Source organism: Myodes glareolus, chromosome 22 (genome assembly GCF_982192425.1).
Source record: "Myodes glareolus chromosome 22, mMyoGla1.1, whole genome shotgun sequence".
NCBI lineage: Eukaryota > Metazoa > Chordata > Mammalia > Rodentia > Cricetidae > Myodes > Myodes glareolus.
Genome location: NC_142047.1, coordinates 4,946,913 through 4,973,009, shown reverse-complemented (window position 1 = coordinate 4,973,009; position 26,097 = coordinate 4,946,913). Strand labels below are relative to the sequence as shown.

General features: G+C 43.0%; 1 protein-coding gene across 6 annotated transcripts in view; it reads right to left on the bottom strand.

Annotated features, from left to right (window-relative positions):
• The window catches only part of Nr3c2 (nuclear receptor subfamily 3 group C member 2), a 330,889-nt gene that overhangs the window by 168,901 nt on the left and 135,891 nt on the right, over positions 1 to 26,097 (bottom strand). The window lies entirely within an intron of this gene.

The following is a 26,097-nucleotide window of genomic DNA, read 5'->3' as shown; positions in this document are numbered from 1 at the left end:
GTGGGGGGGGCAATTCTTCCTCCTGAGCCACAGTTCATAATACACAGCAGTCAGGAATGGAAGAAGAAAGGTTCAACTTGGAGTCTGAACGAAGTTCCTGCTGCAGTTACCCAATAAGGAAAAATTCAAGAACATAAATGCTTTGGAAAATAAAATTTTGAAGCATGGTGATGACTAATTAAACACGAGCAATTAAGTAGTTATTGGTAGATATGGTGGGGTAAGAAAAGTGAAGTCCAGACAATGACAACAAACAAACAAACACCAAAAACAAACAAACAAAAACCAAAATCCTACTAGGATTCCAAACTCAGTGAACTTCGCTATACAAAGACGTTTGGAGAATGGTCAAAGTCACAGAGTACATTCAGTCTGAGACACAAAGAGGTTAGAAATCGGGCAGGCATTTGGTGTTGACTGGAAACACCATGGAAAATGAAGAGATACCACTTGCAAGAATGTTTCACATCACAGCCCAAGTGCAGTGATGGAGAACAAGCTTCCATCTGCAGGGTATGAGCAACACAAGCAGAAAAGACTGTTGAACCGAGGAGGACTGAGACCGCTGGACAAGGCAAGCATAAGAAGTAGTCCCCAGGGCAAGGCTGAGCAGCAAGCACACTTGCCCTTAAGGAGCAAGGGCTCTGGGTTTCTCTCCTAGTGCAGCACTGAGCGAGACCAGCGGAGTGTTCCAGTACTGCTCTGTTAGCGTCGTTTCCCGGGGCTCCGACAAAAGACCATGACAAAAGCAATTTTAGGAAGAAAAGGTTTATCTGCCTCACAGTTCCAGGTCCCAGTCCATCACCGCTGGGAAGAAGCAAGTCACACCACGTTCACACATGAGCAGAGGGCAAGGACTCGTGCACGCTCGCAAGTCACACCACGTTCACACAGGAGCAGAGGGCAAGGACTCGTGCACGCTCGCTTGTGCACGCTCGCTTGTGCACAGCTTGCACTCTCCTGGCAAGCCAGTCCAAGGCTCAGCCTAGGAAACGGTGTGCCCTACGTTCAGAGTGGGTCTCCCTCTCACTTAACACAATCCAGATACTCCTGCCCCCAAACTATTTTCAGAGATCCTTTTTCCAGGTGACTCCAGGCTGTATTATTAGACTGACAAAATTACCCATCACAAAATAGAAAAGTTACAAGGTTGGAGAGAAAAATGTTAAGAAACAAAAATTTTTGATTAGGCAGGGAAAGAAACTCAAGGAGCAAACCTAAAGAAGAAAAACCAGAGGTTAAGAAACAAAAATCTCTGATTAGGCAGGGAAAGAAACTCAAGGAGCAAACCTAAAGAAGAAAAGTCAGAGGTGGAGGTGAGGAGCATTATGAGTTCAAAGACATCCTCATCTACATACTGAGTATGTAGGCAGCCTGGGTGGGTTCGCAATCCCCGGTGCCCAAACCCAGAAAGACAGGAAGAGAAAAGGAAGAAAGGAAGAAGGAAGGGAGAGAGGATGAAGACAGTAAGAAGCCACGATAGCATCATCGTGGAATGGAAGGGATGGGTAGGTCGTATGCTTGCCAAATGCCACCAAGAGGACAGACAACACAACAGGCCAATCACTGGGAAGCAGCTGTTAACATGATTGACACTAAGGACAATTTTTTATGTGTATGTGTATGGGTAATGAGAATGCCAGCTGTATGAAACAGGATATTATACAAATTTCCTATTAAGGAGTTTCCACACATAAGAAAATCTGATTTACAGAATTAAATGTATAGTCTAAGAATATGTAATACTGAATTATCTCCAGAATGAATGGAGTGTGCATATGACAATAAATGGTTTCTAATGCAAGAACTAAATATCAGCACTAGAAATTGCAACACGTTGTGGTCTTTGCAGTCCCTGGCATGTGCCAATCATGCAAGGTGTTTTTTAGAGTACCCTGTAGGAACCACAAACTCATTGCCAACTCCGTGGTCAGAGTTTTACTACAAAGAATGTTTTACAGAAACTAGAACTGGGTTGAATTTTTTTTTGACAGGTCTCTGTGTAGCCCTGGCTGGCCTGGAACTTGCTATGTAGACCAGGCTTGCCTCAAACTCACAGAGATCTGCCTGCTTCTGCCTCCTCCATACTTATTTTTAAATGACTTTTGAAAAAAAATTAGTGTATATAAAATGTGTGTGTGCATAGTTGTATGGTGTGTTTAATAGTTTTCCCAAACATTAACTCTCCTGTTACAAAGCAGTCTGAAATGAGGGGCAGAGGTCACGAGACTCTGAGGAGTGATGGATTTAAGCTTATATTTTTCCAACCTAGGTTGTTTAGAAACCAATTGCTATGGTTCCTATGTGTTTGGCATTTGCTGCACTAGCAACATTAAAACAAAAACAAAAACAAACGTTGATGTAAAATGTGCTTCCTCATGGACCTTGGAGGCGAAACAGTATCTCTTCTTTCTCTTATACATTTAACTGATGAGTCAAAACTTAGTGTTTGCCTTGACTTCTGGGGGTATGGTTTCCCTTGTAGGGGGCATCTCTCTCAGGCTTACCAGCTCAGTTCCTCTGATGCGCTGTGATGTGACCTGCCTGTCAATTGCACCATTGTTCCCTCCCTTACACTCAGCTTTTCCACACAAGATAAAGAGATATTCTTCATTATTATTATTATTATTATTTTAAGAATCTACACATGGTTGAGAAAACTCATTCAGTAATCTATGACATTCTTAATGATGATATTTGCACTTCAAATGTACTTTAATGCATAACACTGCATTGCCACTCTTCAAAATATTAAAAACAGCATCTTAATAGGAAATGAAAAATCCCCAGAAATCCTTATATTCATGGGTTACTTTTTCAACATTGAAATTTCTGAATAAAAATTGAGGTATTATCAAATAAGGAAAAGTTTGGAAAATGCTTTCTCAGGTGTTCCCTTATTTTCTTAGGCATAATTATGCAATTTTGAAATAGCATAAAGGTTTGCACATTAGTTTCATACTCTGAAATAATGTTACAATAAAATTATAAGGAATGTATTAGAAAAAGTCATCCCCTTTCACATATTAGCTTGCAATAGGTAAAGCATATGTCCCTTTCCAAAACAAAACTGTGAGGTTTTCCAGTCCCTAAAGGCTTGTTTGATGGCAGTCTATAATGTAGCCATGTGTACCCCTACTTTTCAAGACACGCGGTAACTTGTTACTGGTTTGTACTGATGGGCATCACAAAAAGAATGACTTTGTCAGTGATGTGCACTCCTTTTTAGGGGACAGACTAGCTCAGTGGGAAACTCTGAAGGAAATGCATGAGCGAGTGCTTGTCGCTTGGGCGCGCGTGCGCGCGCACACACACACACACACACACACACACACACACACACACACACACACGATTTGTATTTTTAATTAGCCACTCCCTCACAGAAAATGGCAGAGGTTGTGGGCAGGAGCACCAAGCCACCAGGACTCGGCAATTTAAGGGACTGAGCCTGCCAAGAGATTCGGAGGCATGTTTCGAACCCATCCCCAGGAGTCAAGAAGATGGACCAGTGCGATCCTCCGGCGATCACTTGTGTCTGTTCTCAACTCCACTGGAACCTGCTTTGGAAGGTCTCTCTTTCAGGCTGGGTCTTGGTGTAAAGAAGTGGGTCCTTCCTCACTCACTGTCCTCAACCCACAAAGTCCAGAATTCCTGTGGCTCAGCAGGATATATTTTTCTGACTTCTGGTATCAGTAACATGACCAAGATCTGCCCGAAGAAAATTCTCCAATTCTGTAAGATGATGCTTTCTTATATGTAGGAGAAGGACAGGCTGAGCAGCCCTGCAAGCATCTTTCAAACAGTGAGCAGGCGCTGAAGGCGCTCTCCTCCTTCCTTCATTTATTGCCGTTGCTTCTCTCTGCAGACAGGAGGCTGAGTTCCTCTTTTACAAGGGTCTCCTTTTGAACTTTCTTATGACGCTACTATACTTTTTTTGTGAGTTGTTCTTTTTATGATGGGTTTTGGTGTTGGTGTTTTTAAGTAAAAATAGGAGCTTAAAATGATTTTAATAAATCAAACAGTGTGTTCATTTCCTTACTTGGCAGCGACAACAGTAAACACATCCTGGATATTTTCTGTGTCTTTGTTTTTCTCAGGGTTTGAAGTTAGGGACTATTTCTTTGATTTCTTCTATCCAAAAATATTCGAAGTCTAAGGTTTCATAAAGGCCATTCTTTGGCTTCTAGAACTTTCCTCTCACATGAAACCTAAAATACAGCCACTGGGCAGCGCTGCCTCGTGGGGTCAACACACCGCACTGTAAGTACATACCCGTTTCCTTAGCAACAGCTTCTCTAGACATCTTTCACTCAGTCACTATTCTTCAGGAAAACCCCTTTCACATAGTCTGTCTCTTTTCATCTCTGGTGCCATATGTATTTTGCTTTGAGGAAAAACGAACAACAACAACAACAATGAAAAACTACCACCGTTACCATAGGTGCGGGAAAATTAGTCTTTGCTGGAGGAGATTTTTAAGTTTTACAGACATGTGTTTAACTAAACTAGAGGGACCATATGGACAGTCTTTGGAAGCTGGTGTAGAAGGAGGAAAGACGGGGTGCCTTTCTCAGGTGCTCACTCACCCCTCCACTCTCACCTCGCTCCTCTTGCTAGCCAAGCAGCCCAGCAAGCATTTTTCAAACAATTAGCAGGCGCTCTCCTCTTTCCGTCACCAGCACTGTGTGGGCCTGGGACACAAACTAGCTAGCAGGCCCATAATGCTGGTCCATGATGCTCTTCTCTCATGCTGGAGAACCAGGTGAGGAAGGAGCACAGACGAATCCCACGGAAGTCAGGGATCAATATAGGCTGAACAGCTCTTATCTGAAGGGGTCCAAAATTTTTAAATATTTTTTTTGAAATTTGGAAATATTTGCATATGCATAATGAGGTATCTTGGAGTTGAGATTCAAGTCTAAGCATGAAATTCATCTACGTTTCATGTGTTCCTTATACATATAGTCCAACTGTAATTTTATATAGTATTTTAAATAATTCTGTGCATAAAACAAAGTTGAACGCTGTGAAGTTTTCCTCTTGAGGCATGCGTTGGCACCCAGAACGTTTCAGGCTTGGAGCATTTCAGATTTAGGATTTTTGAATTAAGGATGCTCGAACAGCAAATACAGTAAGTGCTCTAGAGCTTTTATGGGATGTGCCTCATGCTTACAGGCGTAGATCAAGCCTGTTTAAAATAGTCTTTCCTCCAAGCAAGGAAAATCAAAATAAAAGTTCTAAATTCAGCTCACTCAATGAAATTTTCATTTCTTATAAATGAGGTGAGAATCATGGGAGATAAGGGGAAAATACTCCTATAGGGTGGAGTCAGTGTCAAATACTTACATAGTTTACTGCATAGTTGTGGTGTGCAAGGCCGTGTGTATGCGTGTGTGCACGCACGCATGCATGTGTGTGTGCATGTATGTGTATGAGTGTGTGTGTGTGTGTGTGTGTGTGTGAGCACGCGTGCATGTGTGTGTACAGGTATAACAATACTTTTGGAACCTATTAAAGAAAATATTGTAGGTTTTTTTCCTGCTTTCAGTAAGGTATGGTGGCCTTTCAAAAAAAAAAAAACGGCCATGTGCTAATGGCATTTTAAATAATCAATTTGTTTTACAGGGCTACTAAAACTCACACTTAGAAAAGAAAAGTGGTCACCCTCACTGAAGTAGCTTGTCTTTTGCCTGACGTTTTAAAAAGGAATTAAAGACCCCTCCCAATGGTAGGCTTTTGTCCTTGGAACTGATCTGAGGGAAGATGAAAGGGTTCCTACGACAAGGCGACAGCATAGAAATCAGAGTCCGCGTGACACTGTGCTCAGAAGTCAGAACCCCACTGGGGTTTGCGAAACAAGCGAAAGATTTCCGTAAGCCGCGAACAGCGCTGAAAGACGCCACAAGGCCAGCGCGACGGAGACCTTTAGATCTCGCTGGCTTCCCACATCACCAGAGAGACAAGCGGACTGGCCTTGCCCCTCCCATCTTCTTAGATGGAAATCACCCTGCAGCAGGACTCAGGGAAGGGCTGCAAGGGCAGCTCCACAGTGGGCAACTTGTCTGGCAGTCTCAAGGCCCTGGGCTCTACCCACAGCACCAGAAACCAATAAATGGCCACACAAAAATAAATAAGAAATTAGAGGTCGCAATCCCATTGGCCACGATGTTGACCAAACATTGGTGATAAAGGAGGAGTGGCAGAAACTTTTGGATGCTCCAGGGCTCAAGTTTAATTCCACAAAATCAGGACTTCTAGCTATTCTAAACTTGATTTCAAGAACAGTATATATGTACTATATTAACTATACCATGAACATATGCAACGAATACTGGAAAATATACAGTAATATCCTATTTAATATTCACTCATTGATGAGGAGATTGAGATAGAGTGCTTTCAAATACAAAGGCTGCACGTAGGACTATAGCTATGAAGAATTTATTTATTATTATGCTTTACGAAACAAAGTCACATATTTATTTTTCATATGCATTAGTTATTTCTTTTTTGTATGGACAGTAGCACAATATACAGGTATCAGGATAGCATCTTGGATAAAGAAAAAAAATGAACCCAAAATGGTAACATAATTTTCCAAGAGACACAAAGAAAAGAGAGGGAGTATCTGGCTGTGTTCCCAGAACAGCAGTACATCACAGGACCACAGCGTGAGAAGAGCCAGCAGAGTCCCGGAGAAAGCGCACAGGGCCAAGGCAGCAAAGCACATACTGTGCATGCGAGGAGTGTGCACAGCGGAGAGTGAGAGGTCAGGAGAGTCACCGAGAACAGCAGGTGGCTGGCTGACCTAGGGAGCACAGGCACGCTCAGGGCTATGAGCGGACCAGCCCAGGGCCAGACAGTTGGTACAGGGCTGGGTGCGGCTGAGAGCAGATATGAGGGACAGCTTCGAGGGCAGGTCCCCTGTGGCTGGTAAGAGTTGGTGACACACTGGGAACCCTCGAGCCTAGGTCTCATCGCACACAACAAGATGGGCAATGCAGGTGAGGAGCGGAGGGAGGAAAAGAAATGTTAGCCAAACAGGTAGCCACAACTAGCAGAAACTTTTTGAGTATGTGTAGGTGTTTTATGGGAGTTGCTGTTAGGAACAGATGCATGGAAAAGAATTTATCAGAGACGAAGAGAGGTGGATTGTGTGCAGGCTTAGTTGGAAAATTTACCTTAAGGTAGAAGGCATTTAGAGAAAGAACCAGCAAAATAAGGCAGAGATAATCCGAGACTCGGGGGCGGGGTTGGGAAGCCCGAGTTGCACTTCATCTGCCCGGCAGAGAACTGTGTGCTAACTGCAATAACTGCAGCCGTTCTACATGGAAAGCCCAGAGGCATTCACTTATGGTAGGGTGGCACAGGGCTTGTGGTTGATGAAGTTTCCTAATGAATACACGAAATTACAGGTAGGAAAAAGACTTGTTACTGTCTTCAAAGCTCTCCACTGTATACACAAAGTGAAAGATAATAGTTTGGTGAAATCTAAAACTAAAGGGTTTTACTTGCACGCTTTGAAAACATGAGTCCCTAGAGGAGAGATGAGTTTATGGGGACTCCAGCTTCATATAAAGAAGAGAGAGATAACTTAATGTAAATCATGTGGAGATCTGAAATAGAATAGATATAATTAATATCGTCATATGCTTTCATACAACTACCAAGAGAGAAAATAATCTAGAGTTTCCAAGACTCCACAAACATCCAGCTATTCCAAATAAAATTCTGCACTAAATGAAGGATCTTGCTCACGAAAGTCTCAACGCTTGAGTTACTCACAAGTTTCCCTTTTCCCTTACACTAGTGATGCTGACACTGCAGCATACACAGGGCTTCACAAACCCGAACGCTTTACTATATATTTCACGAGCATTTTAATATGCTTCACCTCAAAACAGCTCTGGGCACAGGGGGAGGGAAGCATGCTCAGTGTCGGGACACCTCAGGAGCCAGGTGATGTTTTGTCATCTAAGTCCAGCTGAACATTGGGATTCTGTATGCAGGACGGCAATTGCACAGGCCAATTAACCGGCTCAGATTTACTGGTGTTTCTGAGAGGCCACAGCTCTTCTATGCTAGGTCTCAGCATTTACCATTTAATAGATGGAGAAGTTGACCAAGAAAATACGAATGAAAGATCAAAGGCAGGACATACTTTGTTCAAAGGTTATAGAGGACAAAAAAAATCAGCATAAGAATTAAACAATTGATAATATTTTAGTAACACTGACTGGGATTTCTCCAGTATAAAAATAGATACAGTTCCAAAATGTAGATAAAAGACTATTGTCCCATAACAAAAGCTTCATAAGGGAGCTTGTTTAGCATGGAGCTTTATGCAAGCAGATGGGTGTGGTAACCTCCCTTACTTGTAGTTGGTGGTGACTCTTCCCAGAGCCAACATCCAGCTTTTCCGAGTGTGCCAGAATTCTGGCCTTCAAGAGAAATAAAAAAAAAGACCACAGTTCCACCATTTTGCTTTCGTGCTATGTTACATCAGGAACCCCATAACCTGGATGGATCTGTTTCATAGCAACCCCTCTACTCTAGTCAGAGTGTTTGACTGCCATGTCTGGGTCATTTCAAAGTTTAGACACCGTGGTGACCTTTTGTTTAGCAGCATGGATTTCATTTGTTTGTGAGAAGCAAACTTCCAGTCAGAAAAAGGGAACTGAAATCTGAATAAATTATCTCTTCTGTAGTACTCTGTAGAACACACATATGCACATACACGGCACACACGTAGCACACACACTCACACACACACAGCACACACACTCATACACACACAGCACACACACTCAAGCACAGTACACATACTCACACTCATAAACAGTCAATGAATACACACACATATACACACAGAGGAAAATAGGTATTTGGTCACAACTTACAACCAGTATCAACTTAGAACTTTCATTTTTGGTACGTGTTTGTAGACTATCCCAGTGATCAAAACTGCCTCAGAAATTGAAGCTGAATTTCATTTCACAAAAGTTTAATTCTATTCTTTTGTAATATCAATACCCAGAGAGAACATTTAGAGACGATAAAACAACATGAATCATCGCCACAGAAAACCATCTCCTCTCAAAGCCTCATGGCCATAGAAAGTTTCGTGTAATTTTCAATATTATTATAAGCTCTTCAAATTTCCAATGGAGTCATCTGCATTAAAATTGCATCTGCATTGTAAAGCTGAAGCAAATAACAGGAGAAAAATCTTTTACAAATGATACCCAAGCCTAAACACCTCCGGCAGGCTGTTCACATCAGCCCCTCCCTAGCTCCACACTCACCACAGAAACCTTGCTTGATTGGCTGCTACAGCAAGAAGTGTCATGGTCATCAAGGCAGCAAAAAGCCACAAAGGCCACTATGTGTGTTGCATGCATATGATGGGCTCACACATTCAAAACCCAGGGTCCAACAACAGGTATCTTCCTCTACTGCTCATTGCCTTACTCTTTAGATAGGGCCTCTCACGGAGCGAGAAGCTCACTGTTATGGCTAGGATGGCCAAGGAGCTCCTGGAATCTGACTGTCTCCCTCCCCAGGGCTGGGGTTACTGGAGTATGCAGCCGTGCCCATATTTTTTTTAACATGGCTATTGAGGATTCGAAGTCAGGTCTTCATGCATCCAAAGCAAGAGGTCCTACTGACTAAGCCATCTCCTCAGTCCTCCATTAAGGAAAGATTTTAAATAGGACATTTCAAAGGACTTATCAAATACAACCCATTTGTAAACTGAAGATAGTTTGCATACTTATTTGCCAAGAATGTGTGCAAATTTCGGGGGACCCTGATCTAATTCCAAATGATAACTTGGAAAGGTTAAAAAAAAATGAATGTAAACATAGGACTTTATATTTTTAGATAAAGCCCATTCTTCTAACCCACACTACACTAAGTCCCTTAATCTTTTTTAAAAAAGTTTAACTTTCCTTCTGACTTTGCCAGAAAATCCTAAGAAACTTTGGGGAGATACACATTGGATTTTCTTTTAAGTTAAAACACACCAATGGCTTAATGGCTCATATCTGAAATCCCAGCACTAAGGAAAAGAGGGTTCAGAGTCCAAGGCAGGCCTACGTGTTAAGACCGACTCAGGAACCAGCAGTGAGAGCCCTACGGACAACCACATACTGTAGAACACCGTATTTCCCCTTCTAATGACGAAAAACAGTATTTCAAAAATGACTCACGCCCTCTTTGATGGTGAATATTGTCTGCCAGTGACAACTGACAGGGAACTCCCGGGCATGCCTGCGAAGGAGGCTCTGTTCTGTCAACCGAGGTTGGAAAACCCATCTTAAAGTGGGCAATACCTTTCTACGGGCTGGGGAACTGAACTGAATAAGAAGGAGAAAGTGAACAGAACACATTCATCTCTCTGCTTCCTGACTGAAGATGGAATTTAATGAGCTTTCTCACTCTCCTGCCGCCATACCTTCCCTGCCACGATGGACTGTCCCCTCAAGCTGCAAGTCAAAACCAACCCTTCCGTGTTTGAAGTGTTTTGCCATGAATTTGTCACAGCAACAGAAAGAGTTACGGGTACACCCCCTTTTATGTTCTACCCTTGAAACCACTTAAGTTTCAGTTCAAATACTGTCAAAAATATAAAAATTTAGACTGACTTCTTGACTTGTGGAGTAGGTAATTTCCATACTAACAAGTTGGTAAGAAATTTTCAGAAAGTTGTAACTGTAAGGCAAAATAACACATGATTGGAAAGAACAAAACTTGATGCAAAGCAGAGAAGCACCGTCTTTAATTGCCTTTCTTTCAGCTAGTAAGAGAGCCATGGCTATCAAGAACATACCCTTATGCCTGCCAGTCAAGGGAGGTTCAAGGTTATCCTCATCTACATAGCAATTTTCACAACAGCCTGGAATACACGAGGCGTTGTCAATTTGTTTAAAGGCAAAAGTCTTTGCAAATTCAATCTGTACATTGTAATCCACTAACTCCCTAAGAGTGGGAATATGATGGATAATCATTTACCAAAATTTTGGGGTGGAAGCTATAGATTTATGATCATGACTGTGCTGCTCATTGGCTGTGTGACCTCGGTCAAATTATGTGACCTCTCTGTACCTCAGTCCTATAGCCGGTAACATAAGAAGGTCAGGGTTTAGAAGATCTCTGAGAGATTTCTTGGGAAAGCTCACAGACTTCCGTTCCAGTCCACACATGGAGATGCTCCAGTTGAGATCACAATTGAGGATGAAACACAAACCAGGGTTTCCCACACATGAACTTTCAGTTCATAAGAGCATAATATGCTCCTAATATTTAATTCTCCTGTAATTTTAACCTTAAATGCTTCATAATTTCATTATTTGTTGAATAAATGATTATATTAGCTTTAAAAAAGAAACAGGACACAAAATTTTATGACTAGAGATTTAAAAATAAAGTATGAGCAAAATCAGATCTCAGATCTTCAAGTTCACAGGCCAGTCACAAAGTGTGTCTTGTTCTTGCAGGGGTCTAGGTTTGATTAGTTTGATTCCCAGCTCCCACACAGAGGCTCACCGTTTCCTTGAGCAACAGCCATCCATGTAGTGCAACTCTCTCTCTCTCTCTCTCTCACACACACACACACACACACTCTCTCTCTCTCTCTCTCTCCCTCTCTCTCTCTCTCTCTCTCTCTCTCTCTCTCTCTCTCACACCACACACACTCACACCAATAATGAAATAAATCTTTTTTTAAAGTAGCACATGTGATGAGAAGTTGACATCTAAGCACAGAGGGCCCCAAGTGCCCTTGATGAGGAAGGCAGACTTTCACCTGATAAGTTCCCATGCCCCATCCTACAAATCAGTCACTTTAGCTGGCTTCCATTTTGTTTATTGCCTGAAAATGTAACCCACATCACAATAGATAAACCCAGTCTTTAGCTAGATTTCATTGAGTTCCTACAGGAGAAAAAAAATCTGGTTTTCAACTAATGTCCAAAGAAATTTTAAAGTATAAATGTATCCTCATTTTTTTCCCGAAGTGCACTTTTTGCTAACTACTGTCAGTTAATGGAATCTTATTTCCCCTGAGAAATAAAAAATGGCTTGTTCTGCAACTTTTCAGTTTATAAACATAGTTACCTGGAAGGAGTAGCCGGAAAGCAACTTATGAGCAATGTCAAAAGGAATGTCAAGTGAAACAGAAAAATATCCAGAGTTCCCAGAAATAACAATGGTGGGACAGGGTAGGCAGTCACCTGCCTCGACATATCCAGAAATCAAGTTAAACATGATTTACAACATGCATCTCTCCCGGCAGGAAAACCCACGCATGATGTGTGTAATCTCATATAAACATAATAGGAATAGGTTAATAAGTGTGCTGATTTCTCTATTGCGTTAACTTTTCAACACAGGTTCTTAGGTGTCCCAGGCTAGCTCTGAACTTTCTCTATGTAGTCAAATATGACCTTGAGTTTCTTATGGTCCTGCTTTTACCTCTCTGATGCTGAAATTACACGTGAGAGCCACCACACCTGCTTTATGAGGTACTGAGAGAGACCCTAATGTTTAATGCATGCTAGTCAGCTCTACCATCTGGGCTATCTCAGGAATATGCTAATCTAAAAACTGGTATATGTGCTGTATATGTGCTGTGTATGTGCACATATGTGTGTGCAAGCATGCTTGCCCCTGCATGCAAATGTCAAGGTCACTGGTTGAAATTCTTTCTCAATTATTCTCTATCTTAGTTTTGTGAGACAGGATCCTGAAGCTCGCCATTTAAGTTAGACTGGCTGGATGTCCGTCTCACACAACTGGTGTAACGTACACTTTTATGTGTGTGCTAGGGATCCGCATCCAGGTTCCCATGCTTGCAGCACAGCAGTGAAGCCCTGAGCTACCTCTGAGGCCCTTTATGCTAATCTTGAGTGTTATCGTTTGTCTGAGAAAAGCAGTGACGCTTAGTTGGAGCAAGCATTAGACAGAAAGAAAAACCGAGTCTCAGGCTACTTCTGTGACTTGGGACAGAGGTAGAGGCATCTGCTGCAGTCGTGTCTGAGGCTGTCACTCAGCCGCTGTCCTGTCCTTCGTTTTATTTTTCTGACACTTCATTGCTTCTTGTCTCCCCTTTACCAGTTCCAGGTTGTTACAGACTTGATCTCTCCCCTGCTTTCCTTATGTCCCTTTGTTCTGGTCACTGCTGCCACTAAAGAAGAAGCAGACTAGGGCTGGAGAAGTGGTGAAGGATGAGAAAAGACATTCTAGTTCCCCTAAAGAAACTAGTACGTGCAGCAAAGCTGAACTAGGTGAGCTGCAGCCTACTACAGTGAAGGCTTCAACTCATTCAAACATCACTGAGAAGCTTCTACGTCCTGGTCACCAGTACAGTGACTCAGTTTACACCAAATCAAACCAGAATGAGTAGTCTGTGTATTTTCTGCATAATTTCAGACAGTCAAGATTTTTGCTTAAATTGTATGCTTCTTACATTAAGAAAATTCAATTTCCGAGCATTTAAATTCCCATTACGTATTTTTAAAAGTTTGAAAAATGTCTGTGCTTTCTGAGGTGTGCCCCGCTGAGTGCTTTCTCATCTCAGGCTTGGTGTGTGTTCTGTGCTTGCTACATTTTCCACCTGAGAATATCTGGCTTGGTCTCAACCTCTCAAATTTTCATTCTCTCCTTTCTCAGACCTTTCCACTCATCGACATTCAACAAGAACCCGCCCTTTCTCCATAAGGAAATGCCCTGAACACCGTGAGAAATAACCAGTCATGACAAGGAACTCAGAAAGAGACAAACACAGCTAAACATGGAAAAGCACATGCAAGCAACCACACAAAGTATTTATGTGTGCCAGGGAGGATGCAGGAATAATGCCATGGAACTAAAATATAAGAAATCAACTCACTGGAAGCACAGGTTCCTGGATTGGTCATGAAGGGGTGGTCAGACGTTAACAGCAGGAGGTTTCATGATTTTTTCTTAATATTTCTTTTCCATTATCTGTTTACTGTGTGGTGAGCTTAAATAATAATTTAAAAAGCCATTTTATGCATTAGAAACAGTAAAAGGAAATCTGTTCGGGATAAATAAGACAGGCAAACTTTAAATACCTACAGAGTAGGGAGTACAGGCAGAAGGACAAAAAGCAGAAAAGCTGGTCAGTTTTTGAATGTTCATTGAGCCAGTTGTATTATCAAAACATGGAGGCCCGCAGCAGTGACAAGTGAGAAGCGGCACATTAAGTTTGTGTTTGCACACAGGCACACCTGCAACATCCGACTGACCTGGGCCCTACACACCAGCCAAGGAGACAGCAGGGTATCGGCTATGCTATTTTGTAAAGAACACTCTAAAACAATGCCAAGCCTGGTGACAAACACAGGCAAGAATAACCAACAACAACTAGAACACAAGAAGAGACAGGAGGCCACAGGAAGTGACCCAAAGTGAATGAGGAGGGCACAGGGCAATGCAACCCTAACTGGAAGAGAGAGACTGGTGGGCCTGGGGGTGGAAGCCAAGGCGGAGCAGAAGGACCGTGCTGTTCTACGGGGGAGAATGGCAGCAGTGATGTGGAGATGGAGACGGAAAGGAGACAGAGCTGAGGAGAAAAATGTCCAAATAGTAAAGCACAAGGAAGTGCCATTTACAACAGGCTGTGCAGAGCAAAGGCAGATCCATAACACTTTGAAGTAAAACGACTAACTTTAGGGGCAAGAAGCATCTTAAAAAATATGAAAATCAAGAACAATAAATAAGAAACAATAAAATAAAACCAGCAGCCTCGCTCAGGAGTATGACCACAGAAGCCAGCTGTTTTATGAGAACTGATGAGACAAGCCAGCTACCAGCACCACATGTGCCAGCTCCACAGGCCAGCCTCACCTACGCCACAGCCACAGCGCCGAGGTTCCAGATAAGCAGCACCGGTGAAAACCCTCAGGATTTACAGCAGTCCCTCAGCGCCAGTGGCTCTTGTCTAAGAACCCACAGTAACAGAAAGACAGGCAGGCACCAAACTCAGCGGCTCTCCGTGGACCCCCTGGATGGCTGCAGGCACTGCTGTGGGATCTGAGTGACTGACTGTGAAATTCCTCTGCTGTGGGATCCTGACCTCCTCCTTTCCCTCCTGACCGTCCTTGTTCCACACTCACCACCTCAGCTCTCTCTTTTAACTCCACTGACAAAAGGCACATCTAATTTTTCTCTCCACTTTCAGGATCTCCTAGGAAAAGCTCCACATTTTATGTAATTTATACAATAAAACCCAGCACTCTATAATTCAGTTCTTGGTTAATTTATGAGTTCTGCTTACACAGTAACTTAGTTCATTAGTTTATAATGGATTCCATCAGTTTCTGGAAAATCATTATTTGACATTGAGCAATAGTTGGATAGAAATTCGGAAGATGGTTCAGTTGATAAATCATTTGCTGTGCAAGTATGAGGACCTGAGTTCAAATCCCCAGAGCCCATGTGAAGCCAGCTATGGTAGAGTGTTCTTGTCTGTAATTCCAGCGTTCTCAGCTGGGAAGCTTGTGGGCCAGGTAGCCTGGCATTGCAGTGGCAAACGAGAGGTACTGTCTCAAACAAGGTGATGACTGCCACCCAAGGATGGTCTTGGCACTATGGCATGCTTACACATGATGGAGGAGGGTTATCTGTCTATTGTTACTTTCATTGGTTAATAAAGAGACTGCCTTGGCCTTTTTGATAGGCCAGCCCTTAGGTGGGTGGAGTAGACAGAACAGAATTGTGGGAGAAAGAAAGCAGAGGCAGGCAGTCGCCATGACTCTCCTCTCCGAGACAGCTGCAGCTTAGAATCCTCCTGGTAAGCCACCACCTCGTGGTGCTACACAGATTATTAGAAATGGGTTAGATCAATATGTAAGAGTTAGCTAATAAGAGGCTACAGATAATGGGCCAAGCAGTGTTTAAAAGAATACAGTTTCCGTGTAATTATTTCAGGGGTAAAGCTAGCTGGGAGGCGGGTGGCGGGAAGCGGCCCACCGCTCCTTCTACATACATACACACACACACACACACACACACACACACACACACACACACACACATCATACAAACACATAATTAAAAAGTAAATTAAAAGTCCTGAAGGTATTAAAAAAAACACAGAGAAATCAAAGGCATATTATTTTCCATTACGGAGATGATAACAATCCCGCTCCACCCATGTGAGTAACCTCTGCACTATCCGAAGGGTTAGCATCAGAAACTATTTCATGGCCTTTTATTTTGTGCACTGTCTCATGTGAAAAGGTTGACATGGCTGGGAGGAGGGCACACTCATGAGCCACTGGGAGGACAGGCTAGTCACACCTCTATTACTTCCCATACAGGTACATACCCTGTACACCTACCAATTCCTTCAGAGTGAAAGGTTGGCTTCTCAACCTTTAGGGCTGCAATAAACTAATATTAATACTCAATCCATGTGCTGCTGGCATGAATTCCTCAGTGAGAGAGTCACAGGAAGGAAGCTGCAGGGTAGAGTCCACTGTGAGCACTATCTCCTTGCTCAGCAATGCCCGCCATCTTTACTCTCATCTATGAGAATCCTTGTCTCCCTCCCCTGTTCTTTCTCTTTTGACATTTATTTTAGTGTGGCCGTGTGAATCGTGTGTATGGAGGTGCCTTTAGATTCCAGAACAGGTTGCTGGATCCCCTGGCCTCATGGTTGCTAGCTGCCATGTAGGTGCTGGGAACTAAACTCGGGTCCTCTAAGGAGTTCAAGTGTTCTTGAGTCACATGCCCAACCCCGCTTTTCTCTCTTGGGTCAGGTACACAAACACATGCACCCAGGCTATTTATTTTCAGGATTTTCACCATGAAGCTCTCAGGTTTACAGCCTTTTTACCCAGGAAGGTGATGGGTTCTGCGGTTTGCCCAGCTTTTTACACTGCCGGGCAATACTCTAGCGAGCCTCCCACTGGGATGTGGCATTGAAACCTCAAGTCACAGTGCAAACCCTCTAACCTTCAAGGAGATAGAAAGGACTTTCACAAGTGCTGACGTAAAGTGTTGAGAGCCTATGGCCTCTAAATCTATCACATAATCCGATCCTGGGAACAATTCCTCTCAGAAACTACAGCGCTGCGTAGCGGCAGGGTGGACACTAGCAGGCCTGTAAACTGGCTTTGCCTGTCTTGGAAGCCTGTTCTCTCTGCATCTTTTCTGGATGCCATTATACCGATTTGTGTGTGGGGCTTCTGTCTCCTGGTGTGAATGAAGGTAGGTGCTTTGAGAGTTCTCTAGAATTTTCCTGGATTATATCATACTGAAGAGATAACTGAAGGCCAGTAAGGCCCTTAATAGAATGTCTTTTGAATACAGAACCTTAGACCACTTGGCCATCTGGACGCTAGGGTGCGCTTACGTAAGGAAACCAGCACTCTCAGTGGAGCCGGGCACAGCTCTTCACTGCCCTTCCCAGGCGGCAATGTAGCAGGAGGACTTCCCTCCACATCCAGTTCTACGTTCCCTTCCATTCGAACACTTCCGTGTGTGGCCACTGTCAGGGTTCTATTTCATACATGTAGTATTGCAAAACATCTACACTTTAAATAGAATTTATTCACATGACCCTTGTATTTAAAGAATTTTATAGACTATTTTAAAAAGAGAATAAAAGCAAACTCTTATGCATTGCTTATTTGTAAGCAGCACCCAGAAGTGCTAGGGGCAGGGTACTGGGCTAAGTGGAGACACCTAGAAAGGGGTGCTTGATTTCCAGTGGTGGTTCAGGGCAGGCCCAAGTGTAGGGCACACATAATTGTATAACACACTGGAACCTATCATTACTGAAAATAAGCATATTTGTGAAAATTTGGTATTCCATTAACCAAAAATACCTGATGGCACCCATTGGCTCCCAGCTCAGCCCACGACAGAGATGTCTCACATTTCCCACGTAAACTTTAGAGCCCAGCACAGGTCAGATGAACCAGGAGAAACACGCCTGCAATGGCAGCCATAAAGCTTCCCACCAGTTACACAAGTGGGCTTCAGACATGAAATGGAATGCAGGGTTAAAGAAATCTAAGTGCAATCAAACCAGCATTTCAATAAACTCAATCTCTTGTTTTACAGACACCAACATAAGCACATCAATTACACCCAATAACAGCAAAGACCTCGAAACATAATTAAGCCTCTTATGCTTTCACATCATCTACAGAAAGTGTCCCCATTCTTCCTGCATGAGAGAGTCATCAGCATCCCTAGATTCTGCTGATGGACCACATTCTTATTCTGTGCCTGTGTTGCCTGTCCGTTAGTGGTAGAATACTAATTTCCACTATTTTAAATGAAAGCCCCACATAATACAGCTCTCATTGTATTTAAACAAGAACTAGAGATAAGGATTAAGTGTGGGGCCGCTCGTCCATGAGGCTGCTCACCCTGGCATGCCAGTATTTTATAGAGAATTATCAGCTCGGCATGGTAACCAATTGTTTCTCTTCTCATGGTTTTGAATTCTGATCAGAGCAGTTACTACTGTTTCTAACTTTGTACCCTCTTTTGCGAGCTTTCCCAAGCCCCTTATTAAAGCGCTGGGAAGGCTTCCTATCTGATGCGCTGCCAGCCACTGTCCTTTGGAGCACAATGCACACAAGGGTTCAGCCTGATGTGCCTCACTCAGCAAGCTGCCTCACAATCACCCTGATCACCATCATGGAAGACAGAATTGCTGCCTTGCCCATGGCTCTAGATTTATATAATTAACCAAAATTAGCTTGATGTTTAAAACACAATGCCTGCCCACTCGTTTATTTTTGGAAGAATACTTTAACAAACACAATGAGTGGGCCGATGTGGAATTGCCATCTTGGACTGTCAAAGTTTTCTTATAAGATTATTATACTTTTAAAAGTACCTTCAGATTCTATGACAGCAAACACCATTAAAATAATACTATTTGATAAAATAATCAGAGACTATATTGTTTTCATTTTCATTCACCAGGAGGTTTCGCACAGCCCAGGCACACACACACAGTATTCCATTCAGCTCTTTGAATCTGTTCTGTAAATATTTATCAATGGAAACTCCTAGAAAAGTATAAGCTCACCTGTGGTTACATATTGCAAACCCAGACAATATTACATGAACAGATTAACAAGTACAAACTATATCATTCAGAAGTTCTTGGTCTCAGATAAAAAAATTAAAGTACCATCTAAATTCTGAATATTGCAATAGTTCTAACCTTAGAAGGAGCTTGAAGCTTTATTACTAAAATATTCCTAAAATATATGTGGTTCATTAGCTTTATGATGAACCACGGGGGCACACTGGCTACAATGATTTCCATACACTCACTCCCATGACATGTACCTTGTAAACAGTACAGAAAAAAGGTGTCTCTTATTAATGCACAGCTATTGTGAGTTCCATTAACACCACTGGACCAGGGATGTGACTCCAGAGTTTGCTGACTCATGTTTTGAATGACTTGAGACCGACTCTGGTGCTCTGTAGCTCAGTCTGTTTCTGGGTAAGATGCTGACAATCACAGTCACTCTTGCAAGGATCCAGTCTTACATAAATGCAAAACACAACCAGCATAAAGCAGGAGCTCAAAGCTCACATGCAATTCATTTCATCAATATTAATCCTGTTTGTCTAGGTGCAGGTATTGTTGCCCACACTGGGCCAACAAAATGGACAGTCTGTGCCCACACAGACCTGTCACCTGGTAGAGATAGGAAGAGCTTGGTTTGTGGCATAAATGCCAGAGTGTCCCCTAGGGCAGTTTGTCCTCACCACTGCGCTGAGCACACAGCTGCTATGGTCAGCCAGTCGCTCTGGGGCACATGGAGGCTGGGGACTGAGTCCTGCCCAGTCGCTCTGGGGCACATGAAGTCTGGGGGACGGGGTCCTGCCCAGTCGCTCTGGGACACATGGAGGCTGGGGACGGGGTCCTGCCCAGTCGCTCTGGGGCACATGGAGGCTGGGGACTGAGTCCTGCCCAGTCGCTCTGGGGCACATGAAGTCTGGGGGACGGGGTCCTGCCCAGTCGCTCTGGGGCACATGAAGCCTGGGGGACGGGGTCCTGCCCGGTCACTCTGGGGCACATGGAGGCTGGGGACGGGGTCCTGCCCAGTCGCTCTGGGGCACGGGAAGGCTGGGGGACGGGGTCCTGCCCAGTCGCTCTGGGGCACATGAAGCCTGGGGGACGGGGTCCTGCCCAGTCGCTCTGGGGCACATGAAGCCTGGGGGACGGGGTCCTGCCCGGTCACTCTGGGGCACATGGAGGCTGGGGACGGGGTCCTGCCCAGTCGCTCTGGGGCACGGGAAGGCTGGGGACTGGGTCCTGCCCAGTCGCTTGGGTTTTCCTCAGTCAGTTTGCCTGCTCCCTTCTTTCTTTTCAAACTGTGTCCTCCAGTTTTAACCACGCACGACTTACAACAGTGTCAATTCATTTTGTGTGAGAGCAGGATTTCAGGAGAGGTGGTTGGTAGCAAGGGTGGGCTGGTCTGGGGAAACAGTCAGCCATCCCAAATCATGGCAGGGTCTCTACTTGAGTTGTTTGATGCCCCATGCCTAATACACGGGGTTCCCAATGCAACCTTTAGGTGTGAGTAAAGAACTTTTTTAGTGCTGAATGGATGTTTATAAGGAAGAAAAAAAGACAAAAAAACCCAACTGGTGTCCATTTGAAATAGGTTCCTAGATAAGCAGGCAGCGCAGCAGGAGAGCGTGTGATTAGCCTGTCCAAAGCTCAGGGTAATTCTTAACTCCTAAATAAAAACACATGGAAAACAGGGGCTGGTCCTTAGCAAGCTGACACACAGGACAAAGAAGTGAGAGTGAGTTAGAAGGAGCTAGAAAATCGAAGAAAACGTCTAAGACTTTAAGAACTGGGTGAAATATTATTTAGTTTTTGTCTAGACGCTGGTTTAGTGAGTCGTGTTTGAAATAATCAAAGATATTTAAATATGGATTGGGTGTGCAATTAATTGTTAGTCTCACTAAGCGTTACTATTGATGATATGTGACATGGTAAAGATATGCATTTCAAAAGAAGGAAAAGTCATGATTATTATGTGTATAATGTGGGGGCTATGACTGCTTGACCTCTTCTAGGTCTGCAGCCTACCCTACTCATGCACCTGTATCCCACACTCCAGGCACAGGGAAACATCATGCACACAGAACCAGTATCTTACAAAAGTTCTCTATGTTGGAAATAATTTAAAGATGATATAAATGACAGCCAGCAATTGCTAGATCTTAACGTTGAGTGCATTATCTATCTCCCTTGTCACTCTACATATTTGCTATTTCTCATAGGAAAAAGTTTGAACTACAGCATGCTACTTAAAAATTTCATAATCTAATTATAAAAGTGAGTATCAAAATGACTCCCTAGCGACCATAAAGAAAACAGGCTGCTATCAGAAAATACCGTAGACCAGCTCATAAACAAACAAACAAAAGGGTTCATGGGTTTGGGGACTGGCCAGAAAGACTCACTTCTAACCAACAGAAAACAGGAAAGGGTGGGAGGGTGCGCCTCAGTTTCTCAATTTGCAAGAATGTAACCTCTGGGTCCTCTTCTAAACTTGTTTGTTTTGACAAAGGTGTCGCCTTGTCACATGCAAGCTGCTCTCCCCACTGCGGCCGGGAGAGACCTGATGCTGTCAACCACAGCGAAGCACGGCCAGGGACACAGCCTGCCCAGCACAGAGCTCTTTGGCCTGTCTGGACCCTGTGCGAATTTTCTAAGGCTACCAGAATTAGGTCTACAAAACTGATCACATCTCAGGGTGGATCCTTAGAGGAGTTGCGAGGCCAGGGCACTAGCACAGTTAGTTTGGGGCCTCTTTTCCCGTCTTTGCAGATTTCCATCTCTTCTGTGTACCTCCATGTGACATTTCTTCTGGGCACACAACATCTGTGTCTGTGTTCATAACCCTCTTCACACAGCAACACAGCCATACTGATGAAGGCTCATCCCAAATGCATCATTCCAGTTTAGGAATCTCTCTTTAAGACAGTATCTCCTCACAGAGTGCATGCTGGGGTCCTGGGAAACTTCAATATATCGGTCTGGGGACGGGGAAAGGGCACAATCCAGCTTCTAGAAGATCCCGAAGAACAAAATCCGGGTAAATGGATTCCTCGGCCACAGAAATATGTAGTTATGTTTTGAGCCACTGAGATTTGAGGGTAATTTATTATGTGGCCATAAATGACCAATTTAGCAATCAAAATAATTATCACCATTTACCATCTTGGCCCAGCAAAAAACAACTCAATAAAACTTCTCATATATATTTAAAACAAGCCAAAATCTCCATTCCATGTCTTCTGGGACTTGGAGGTATGTATATATAAAACGGCCAGCATTCTCTGAACACAAATAATTGCCTAACAGCTCCCTGTGAGAACCTACCACACTTGCCTTTGCTCCTGGGACTACTCTAGGCTTGCATTGTCACAGTCAGTTTCTGGAGAACTGTCAGACTTACTAGTTTAAGGAGGGGTTGACCACTGTCTCTCTCCTGTATTTGTAAACATTTTCAGGTTTTTGACTTTAATCACTGACTGCAGTAACTCAATGCTTTTCAAAACTTCTATATATTGCCAGGTGTGGACGGCAGATGCCTTAGTCGAGGACAGCCTGGTCTACAGAGCGAATTCCTGGACAGTCAGGGCTACACACAGAAACCCTGTCTTGAAAAAAATCTCCATTTTCTATTTACCACTGTATACACACCTGACTTCTATACTGCCCACTTATGCACCGTATCAAGTAAATCAGCACTTTTATCACATAGACAAGCATGCATCTACTCTATATTCCATATGACTTTAAAATAGATGATCTACATTATTTAAATATACAAACCCATGATTTTTTTTCCATTTTGAGCTTGTTTACCCTTTATTAATTGTTAACCTAAGGCTAGCGTAACTTAGAACTGTTTTTTCCTAACTACTCTAAGAATGACTTTAAAATTTTTCTTTTATTTTTATGTGTGAGAGCCTGTATGTATAAATGTGCACCATGTTGTGTGAGAGCCTGTATGTATGTATACACGTGCACCATGCTGTGTGAGAGCCTGTATGTATGTATACACGTGCACCATGCTGTGTGAGAGCCTGTATGTATGTATACACGTGCACCATGCTGATGCCCTGGTGCCTGGGAAGCCAGCACTGGAGTTACAGGTGGTTGGGAGCCACCATATGGGTACTGAAAACTGAATCTGGGTTCTCTGCAAGTGCCACAAGTTCTCAGCCTCTGAGTCTCTCTCCAACTCCCTAAGAAGGTCTTTACCACTTAAACATTTATGGCAAGAATTTGTAGTTTTCTATATAAGCAAAAACTTACAGAAAACATCCTAAGTTTAATCTTTTAAGGTGATATTTTCCAAACACATAACTATGCATAAATTTTAGAAGGTTAAAAATAAAATATCTTTTAGAAGGCTTCTTTATACAACATTTAAAATTTATTTTTATTGATATTACTTTGGGTATTTGCATATTTCCTGTTATTAATATTTCAAAATGCTACTGAGCATGAGTCAATGAAGTCTGATTCTTCCATGCATGCCTTAGCACCTGTTCAAGTCTAACCAGTGTTTACATGCAGCAAAGAGACCAGCTCACCTTTTTCCTTTGATCTTTCATTTCAATATAAGTGATCTTCAATGGCTTTAATTTTTTTCTTTTTTGCAACAGCGTTTCTTTGTGTAGCTCTAGCTGTCATAAAACTCGTTCTGTAGACCAGGCTGGCCCCCGCCTGCCTCTGCCTCCTGAGTGCTGGGGTTAAAGGCATGCACCAACACTGTCTGGCTATCTTCAGTTACTTTGATTTCATAACTTTTAAATAATTTTGCCAATAAGCAAGTGATACAGAGTCACTGGCTCCTAATTTCACTTTTACGTAGAGTAATGAATGTATTTTTAAAGTCTGGAGTTGCCTTAGTTTTCTTTAATATGCTTCCCATCACACTTAGCACTTAAGTGTTTATCTTTTCACATTTCCCACTTTCTTACGGTCTTACTGCGCACTGTGGCCATGACCTCTGGGTACAACAAGCGGATCATTTCAGACTGGAGCCGCTTCTGTCCTGGAACTCCAGGATGCTCTTATGCTGACTCTGACATACTTCTCAGAATTCTGTAAGTGAAGTGAGCCTGCCATGTTTTAAAGCCCACCGAATACTTGTTGCTTTATATGATGCTATTTTAAGAAGTAAAATACAAAATGTCACATCAATATTGCTAAAATCCTTATTACTTTACACGGTATGGCTGCTGGTTTGCTGTTCCTGTGGGACTCCCAGCAGTGGGAGTGTGTGTGCCTCTGATTCTTCCACCTGCTCTTGGGGCTCTTTTCCTCCTACTGCGCTGTCAGCCTTGATGTGAGGGCTTTTGCCTTGTCTTACTGCATCTTATTTTGTCTGTTTGTTTGTTGTCTCTTGGAAGCCTGTTCTTTTCTGAAGAGGAAATGAAGGTGAGTGGATCTGGGAGGGGAATAGTCCAGAGAAGCTGGGAGGAGTGGAGGGAGGGGAAACAATGGTTGGGATGTATTGTAAGAGAGAAGAATCTATTTTCAACAAAAATAAAATAGAATTATTACTATATTTAGTACATATCATAAAAGGAATTAAACATAAACCTTTAATACTTTATACAAACGTGTATGATGTGTATAGTGGAAATTTACAGACAACAACACAAGCAAACACGCTGCTCTTCCCAGTTGCCACTTGACCAAGGTGACAGTACACGACAGTCACTGCAGGGTGCAGGCCAGGGTAAAAGGCTTCTCTAGGGTTGTGGCTTCACAATGAGAGAGAAGAATAACAGGAAGTTTTAATAAAACCTTTAAAAAGTAAAACAGCTGACATCTTGATGGTATCCCAATTACCACTGTCAAAGTTCTCTCAGCTACTCAGGGCTGTTACCGGGAACTGGGCAACCTACCAGCAATCATGATATGACAGGCTAAAGTCTACAGAAAAATAACCTTTGGCAGACAACCTCGTAGAGCTCACCATTTCATGAACTTTTCAAAATCGCAAAGCATCCTCCCTCCCTAGGGGCCCCTGGGCTATGACGGGGCAGGGGAGCAGGCACAGCACTAGGCACAGAACATAAGAACATATGTTAGCCCTGAGCCTCTGAGTGAAGGCTTGGCATGAGGCAAGGCTAACTATCATTTTGGCTTTGGTTTGCTTATGAAAAGAAATTAACTTATAGTGAAACTAAGAAAAGTTGTCTACCTGTTTCTAACAGCTATGAACTAATATACACTCACATGTCATAGCATCAGAACATGAGCCATGAACTAACATACACTCACATGTAATAGCATCAGAACATGAGCCATGAACTAATACACACTCACATGTCATAGCATCAGAACATGAGCCATGAACTAATACACACTCACATGTCATAGCACCAGAACATGAGCCATGAATTAATACACACTCACATGTCACAGCATCAGAACACGAGCCATTGGTAAATCTACTAAATCTAAAAACACTTCTCAAAAATAATAGCAACTCGAGGTGGTACAAATTTCAAGATATCCCTGAATTTTCATTCTAGGTCAAAGTTCATTGATATTAGAAAATATATTACTTAACAACATTAGCCAAATGACAAAAGAATCGTTCTCATATCAGTGGAAAACTATGACATATGTAACATACCGATTTCAATGTGTCCACACATATAGGAACTAGGGAAGAGGGAGAAGGTCTTAAAATTTTGTCTCCATTCAGACATTCCACAAAATCAAAGTTTTTACTTAAAGTGAGATACATTTAAAGATCTTTCCCCCACCCTGGAACTCAGTATTTAAAAATCCCCATTCTCATAAGCAGGCTCCAGGGTGTGAATGACCTTCTCTCCACTTGCCTGCCCCATCCTTGCCAACCCTTCCTTATACCCTGCACCTTTGGAGTCTGTACTTGCTGCCCTATTGTCAGCACCCCAGTGGCCACAGTACAGCAGGGCACACAGCCCAGTCATCAGCAGCAGAAGGGCACGGACACCCTTGCAACCCTGACTTACACAACTCACTTCTCCTGCTTCTACCCTACCATGAACAAG